The sequence below is a fragment of the Miniopterus natalensis genome, chromosome 2, assembly GCF_054644295.1.
Source record: "Miniopterus natalensis isolate mMinNat1 chromosome 2, mMinNat1.hap1, whole genome shotgun sequence".
Classification (NCBI taxonomy): domain Eukaryota; kingdom Metazoa; phylum Chordata; class Mammalia; order Chiroptera; family Miniopteridae; genus Miniopterus; species Miniopterus natalensis.
This window is the reverse complement of record NC_142082.1, coordinates 91,239,730-91,247,204: the sequence shown is the minus strand read 5'-3', so window position 1 is coordinate 91,247,204 and position 7,475 is coordinate 91,239,730. Positions and strand designations below refer to the sequence as shown.

Genomic DNA, 7,475 nt, shown 5'->3' with positions numbered 1-7,475 from the left:
AGCAATAACATTGGACTCTGCAAATCAAAAAAGCACTTGTTATATCTGCTTAACTTTCCTTGTGTTTAAGAGCCTGGAATAAACAAGGAAGTTACTGTTTAGTATTTGAGTCAGAGACCCTTGGAGAGCAGAAGTGAGTCTATGTACCTGCAATTTTCACTTCCCACTAAGTGCCAGAGATTTAGTGTCGGTTAAATAAATTATGAAGTGAGAGTGTGGATAAAAAAAAGAGTTCTGTAATAAACTGACAAGTCCAATATCTGATCATAAATTCCTAATTGGGAAGATAATGCTGGGTAATCATGCTCAGGCATATAACTTTTTAAATAAAATCTTTATCTTTGCCTTAAGGAAGCCCTGTCCATTGTTTGGGCATTTAGATTAACACCTGTGAAATGCCAGAGTAGTTCTCTTCTTCAGATTCTTGGAAGGCATAACCTTCAAGGGGGCACATAATCTGTTAACTACTATGTAACCCAATCCTCATCTTGCTTTTTTCCACCTTTATTTAATCTTTCTACATTCACTCCTTAATTCGAAATGTCATTTCAGGAAGTATTGAAATATTTCTTCCAGGCATGTCCTGTTTGGCTCCAATAAACTCCAACAAACCATAAAAATCATCTACAGATGGCTGTGAGAGGGATGGCAGTGATCACACATCTACTGCTGGGAAGAACTGGATTCCCATTTCAGGTCATTATCAGAAAAACTAAGGTTGCTGCATTATAAGGATCAAGAAGGTCTGATCCTGCCCAGCCAGGCGTGGCTCAGTGGTTGAGCGTCCGCCTGGGATCCAGGCGATCCGGGTTTGATTCCCAGTCAGGGCACATGCCCAGGTTGCGGGCTCGATCAGTGACTCTCTCATCATTGATGTTTCTATCTCTCTCCCTCTCCTTTCATCTCTCTGAAATCAATAAAGATATATTTAAAAAAAAAAAAAAAGTTAATTTTAAAAAAAAGAAAGAAAGAAAAAAGAAGGTCTGATCCTGATTACAGAATCTTGGGCTGTCTTCCACCTCATCCTTCTAGACCATCCTAGAAGATCTATAAAATTCCATCTGGGTGGATGGATGTGTCACTCTGCAGAGAACCCCCTTCAGGGTCCATGAAGAAGACAAGAAAGAACAAACAGAAGATTCCTGGAAATGGAGATTGTGGCAGTACCAGCAAAGCCCCTCAGCCATCTCAGAAGAAAATGGCCCAGGCTGAGTCCATTGTTGAAAGCAAGGATGCATTTAAGAATAGAATGGAAGTTAAAGTGAAGATTCCTGAAGAATTAAAACCATGGCTTGTTGAGGACTGAGACTTAGTTACCAGGCAGAAGCTATTGTTTCAACTTCCTGCTAATAAAAATGTAGATGCCATTCTAGAAGAGTATGCAAGCTTCACAAAATTGCAAGGAAATATTGACAATAAGGAATACACAATGAATGAAGTCATTTCAGGAATAAAAAAATACTTCAATGTGATGTTGGGCACTCAGCTGTTCTACAAATTTGAGAGGCCTCAGTATGCCCAAATCCTCCTGGCTCACCCGGATATGCCAGATGTCCCAGGTTTATGGGATGCTACCCCTACTGAGATTATTTGTAAAATTGGAGCAATGCTGGCATATACACCCCTTGATATGAGCCTTGCATTAGTGTTGGGCTATTTGGATGATTTCCTAAAATATCTGTCAAAGAACTGTTGTGTACCTGTTTACTGCCAGAAATTACAGTGGCTTTGGCTGAATACCAATGCAAAGCCCTGTGAGGGTTTACTAACCACTCACTATTATGTCTGGTATCTATAAACACTCTTTTTGTTTTTAGTATTTTTCTTGTATAATTGATGTCTTTTAAAATTGTTAATGTATAATGGGGTTATATTTCAGTTTTCCTGTTTTGTTTTAAATGAAAATAAAAGGAGTGCAAGCTCCTTTTCTCAATTCAAAGTTTACCAGTGTATGCAGTAATTAGACAAAGAAGAAACATGCAGAAGAACATTTTTTTTGCATAGTTGACAGCATTGCTTGAATGCTGGTGGTTCTAACCCTTCGATACTTCACACTTTTCTAATTATGTGTTAATGCCTTGATTTCTAGTGCCAAAGGTTCAACTTAATGTATATCTCTGAAAACCCATGCTTTTGTTCTCTCTTTTAAATGGTGCTCAAAATAAAATAGCCCCATCCTTTGAAAATCCATCTATATTGTTCCTTAGGCATTCTACCTTTGCTCAAATTGTTGAAGGATGGTGGTTTGTCTCATGGTTTTTGTATCTGGTCTAATGTATGCTCTAACATGATAGAGGGAATGCATTATTGTGTAACCATAGTTTTCTGGAGAAGGATCTGTACTTCAGATCTTATATAAAATTTGTCTCTAAATTTCAGAAGAAATACTCTATAGGTCTGGACATTCTAATATTGACAGGAGTTTAGGTTTTACAAAAAATTAATTGTTTTGTAAAAATGGTTGAGATAATTTTTGGCAAACAGATTAGGCAACACTTTTGCCATCTGTCTTATGTAACAAGCCAATCACTCCAAAATTTCTCAGGAATTTGACTACTAAATCTACAAGGAATAAATGATTGCAAAATTACTTTATTTTGGTATAGTGCTTATTTATACAAAGTGTTATTGCAAATAATAAATAAATACTTCCTAGTGTAATTCGTAATCCTTTTGAAAATATTTTATTCTAATACTCTGTTTTTTATTTTATCACAGGAAAATAATTTATTTTACAGTTATGAATAAGACATTTGATAGATCTGTTATAGGGCAGTAAGAGGCTTGGAAAATTTCAGGGCAGGAGGAATAAGGAAACTGAGACAAAAAAATTAAACAAGACTAAACAGTTTGGCAGCTTGTAAATAGCAATCCCTTATCTTCCCCCAACCAAGGACACTTGAAAGCAAATGGTTAACATCTCTCCAAAGAATGCAGGAGAGGAGGGAGAAGGATAGGGAAGAGGGAATGTGGAATCTTAATGCAACTAAAGAATACATAGAGTAAATCACCCTGAAACTAACTAAAAGACAGCAGAGAGGAGGGAGAAGGGGAAAGGAAGAGAGCAGTCTTAACTCATCATACAGTTTAAACAGAAAAGCCAGCTGTCTCAGCATTTAATTGCCAGATGCTTTTCATAAATTCTGAGAAACCCATAACAAAGTAAAATGGTGAGAGACCTTCGAAGTTAACCTGTATCAGGATATCTAGCAGAGGAATTTTTAAATCTATAGACAAAAAAGTATATAAATTCTAGCTAGACCTGCACACCACTTGCTTCTTGGATTAGCAGAGAAAGCCCATCCATGCATTATGCTGGATGATAGATTTGCTTGCTTTGCTCTTTTAATAAATTTGTATGTTTTACTTTCTTAATAAATTACTTTTTTCATAAATTCATTTTAACACAATGCAATTATCTGGAGTCACTTATTTGAATTCATTCATATGAGCATGACAAGAATTGAGATGGTGATAGCCCTCTCCCTCTGACTCAGGAGGCTGTCCAATAACACCTCTCTGGTATCTGTGAGAGGTGTCTATAACAGATCTCTCTACTGAGGCTGAATTTTTGTTCCTAGAAACAAAAAATATATATATTTTTATAACTATGATTATTAGTTTACATTTTACTTTATTCAGATATTGGAAGTCTATTCTGTAAGACAAGTATTAGTGGCAAAACAGCACCAGAGTGCTACCAGACCTTTGTTCAGCAACCTCAGTTCTTGAGTTCGACTGGGAATGAATTCAGAGCCAAAAACTCAAATTATAAAAAAAAGTTTATTTAGAAAGTCACAGAAGTGGAAAAAGTGAGCCAGCTGGGCTGTGTGAGCTCAGGAAACAGGTTACAGAAGCCAAAGTAGGGTCCTTGGAACTTAGGAGAAAGCAAGCAAGGATATAAGCAACTGGGGGAAGTAGGGAGAGAAAGGCTTGGCTTGGTCCAAAGACAGAGAGAGCTGTGCTAAATCTTTTGTCTTGAAGGTTTTTATCTTGTGGAGGAAAAGGGGTCACATGCTAAACCTGACAAACTCAAAGAAGGCCTGCATGGTGGCCTTGCAAACTCAGAGACCTAAAGTAATCACAAGGATTGTCTGAAATTAAAGCTATTTCCACTAAAAGCAGTGTACGGTAAGTAATCACATCCTAAGACAGCATTTTTCCCTAACAAAGGTTAATCTTCACCTTGACTAAGCCTGTTGATTGCCCTTTTGCATCTACAATAACATATTGTGGGAATGTCAAAGTAATTTTCCTTTTCCTGGACCCCTCAAAGCACAGGCACAGTTCTGTGAAGACCACGTATACCCTCATTGTAACTGAGTTAATTGTTGACCTTTAACTCTCCTGCACTCACCTAAGAAAAAGAAGTGTGTCCATCACTTTACTTTTTATTCAATCCCAAAGGTTTCCCAGGTTTGCTTTCTCCCACCTCTCTAATCTATCACCAGTGGATTTCATGTAGCCCGCTTACTTCTCCTCTTTTGATTGTAATGTATAAAACAAAGTGCAAAATTGCCAGTCTCTGGAGCATTATCTCAGTTCATTGAGGTTTTGGCTTCCCAGCAGTTGCTGATAGTTTGGCTCAAGTAAACTCAAAAATTTTTCACAGGTTTGAATGACTTCTTACATTAAAAGCTGGAGGTCATAAGAAAGGATCTCAGTAGAATATTCATGAGCTTTCAAGATGTGTCTTTTCAGGGTCATAGCCTCTACTGATTGGTCAACACCAGGACAGGAAGTCATTAGTCATCGCAGATGGTCCTGATGTCAGCCATGGCATTACCCCACTTGGATTTGCTTCTTTTCTAGGTTTGGAGCTAAAACACAAATGAGACCCAGATGTTATCTCTAGGGCATAGTGCTTAAGGGGGTTGTCATGTAATGGCTTATATGTGATCCTCTAAGGGATTCTACCATATGGTAGATGACATGTCAGGGGAGGAAAGGTCACGGGAGGGTATGAAGGGCATGACCAGCCATATGAAATGTAGGGGAGGAAAAGCCCCATCTTATTCTACTGTGTTTCTAGTTTTGCCGGTTGCTAGGCACCTGGGTTTGAAAGTCTCTGTGACAGATATGGAAAATTCTAATTTTCTATCTCAAAGTAGGGTTCAGATCTCCTTAGAATATTTATTTCTCCTGTTTATCTGACAGTCCTTTACCAAGACTCAAAATAATGGGATGGTTTTTTACTGCTCCTCCTTCTTGGTTTATATCCAGCAATCTAATCCCATTGAGAGATAATGCATCTTATTCTGGTGCTTTCCTCTTGTTTCCAGTTTAAAGTTCATGTGCCTCATGCATCCAAAGGCCAAAATTCAAAATGTCAGAGTTTGGAATAAGGAAATTTTTATTGATCAAGAAGACACCAACCAAGATGATGGAAGGCCTAATTCTTAAATCCATCTTAAGAAAGTACAGAGTTCAGGCTTCTTTAATGTCAAGGAAAAAGGAAATGGAGGAGGCAAGAGGTGACAACTATCAGGCATCTCAGCATCAGCAGGGGTCTGATAAAGATTATGCTAGCTGGTTTGGGTCCTACCCCAAGTTTCCTGCAAATCTTTGATAAACAAGACATACTTCCCTTATCTCAAGCTACAAGCAGAATTCCTCTAATGATTAGCATGTCTGTATGTAAGACTGAGCAAAATCTATTAGCCTGAAGGCTGTGGAAATAAAACTGACTTGAAAAAGATGAAGTCATACAGACCAAGCACTTCCTTCTATTACAATTCCTCACTTTTGTTGTTCATTCCTCAATCTGGAGGGAATTAGAACAACCAAGTTCAGGTTCAACTAAGAGGGAAGATTACCTTTTAAAATGGAGTCATATTCATGTGCTTCTTATCTGATTTTTACAATCTCACATGCCCACCTCTTTCACTATGGTCCCTGAACCTTAGAGTGGCTTTCTGGGTGTTCACTTTATAAGCAGAGACCACAAAACTGATAGAAGTAGCAATATATCAGGATATTTGTACCTCAATATGAGACAATGAATAAAGAGTGATTATTATGTCTCCCAGGACACAAACCATAACGAGATGGCTATGTACAAAAACACTTTCTTCTTCAGCAACAAGTAATCTAAACCAATTTTAGCTTGGCCAGGTGTGGCTCAGTGGTTGAGCATCGACCTAGGATCTGAGCAATCAGGGTTCGATTCCCGGTCAGGGCACATGCCCCGGTTGCAGGCTAGACGATCAATGACTCTCTCATCATTGATGTTTCTATCTCTCTCTCTCCCCCTCCTTTCCTCTCTCTGAAATCAATAAAGATATATTTTTTAAAAAGAAAAGAAAAGAAAAGAATAAATCAATTTTATTCTTCAAGGGCCTATATGCCAAGGGCTTTAAGGTGATCAGTTGAAGTCTTAGAGCTTAATCAGTAGAACAGACCAAATGGCTGACTGTAAGAATTAAATGTCATAACATATAGTTTGAATCAGTTTCTCAGGTAAATTTTCTGTGTGGCTTATACAGCATCAGTCACTGAGATTGGTTAAACATGAGTTACTGTGGCAATTTTACTGAAGTTTTTATAGTGCAAAACAAAACAAAACCCAAAAGGCAATATTCTCAAAGGTGTATTATAATTCCCATTAAAATATTAATCTCTCTATAATCACCCTCATTTTTATAAAAGAGAGCCAAATTAAGATTAATTTATCTGCAAAATAAGTCTAGTTTCAGTAAACTTGGCCTGATTATTTGTATGTTTGTGAAGAATAGTTATCAACCATATAGGCAATTTTAAATCTATTTTGCTAGAATTTTTCAAAGGAATCTTCAGATTGACTTTAAATAGCCTCGCAAGGCTAAGAAGCCAAGGCACATACTTAACATTAGATTTCACCTGCAGTACCTATAGATTTAAGTGAATGTCTCTCTTCTTCAAGTTCCCAACATATTCTGAGGTTCTTTCTTTGCATCTTCCAGGAAGCAGCCTTTGTCCCTCACCTGGAAAGACTGCGGTGAATCACGTAAACAAGGTTACAGGCTGTTTTTCAAAGGGACTTTTATTGACTTCCAAAGTCAACCTTAACTCCTCCAAGATTTTTGGTCATATCCACATCTATACATATCTCTCTCAAGCATGACATTCTAGTCAAAGCCTTGGTAATAAAACCATTTTAACAGATTTTTATTAAACTTATGCAGCTAATCTCATTTCCATGAAAATAAAAATACTTATTACTTGCTTTGGAGGTATTCTAGGCTGTAGGAATGGCACTGGGTATTAATACAGTGGGGTCAGAACAGACATGGGTTCAGCAACCTCAGTACTTGGGTTCTGTCTAGGAAAGACACCTCCCACCTTTGCCCACCTCTACCCAGTCCCCTCCCCTTCCCTCAGAGCCAAGACTCAAACTACAAGAGAACACTTATTTGGTAAAATTACAGAGGTGGAAGAAGTAATTTCTGAAAGAAATGGGGTTAGGAAACAAGTTATAAAGGCAAAGAAAGGGCCTT

At 37.7% G+C, this 7,475-nt stretch overlaps 1 pseudogene; it reads left to right on the top strand.

The window, feature by feature from the left end:
* The first annotated feature begins 1,069 nt into the window (after window positions 1-1,069).
* Window positions 1,070-1,798, top strand: LOC107541620 (mortality factor 4-like protein 2; annotated as a pseudogene).
* Window positions 1,799-7,475: the final 5,677 nt, after the last annotated feature.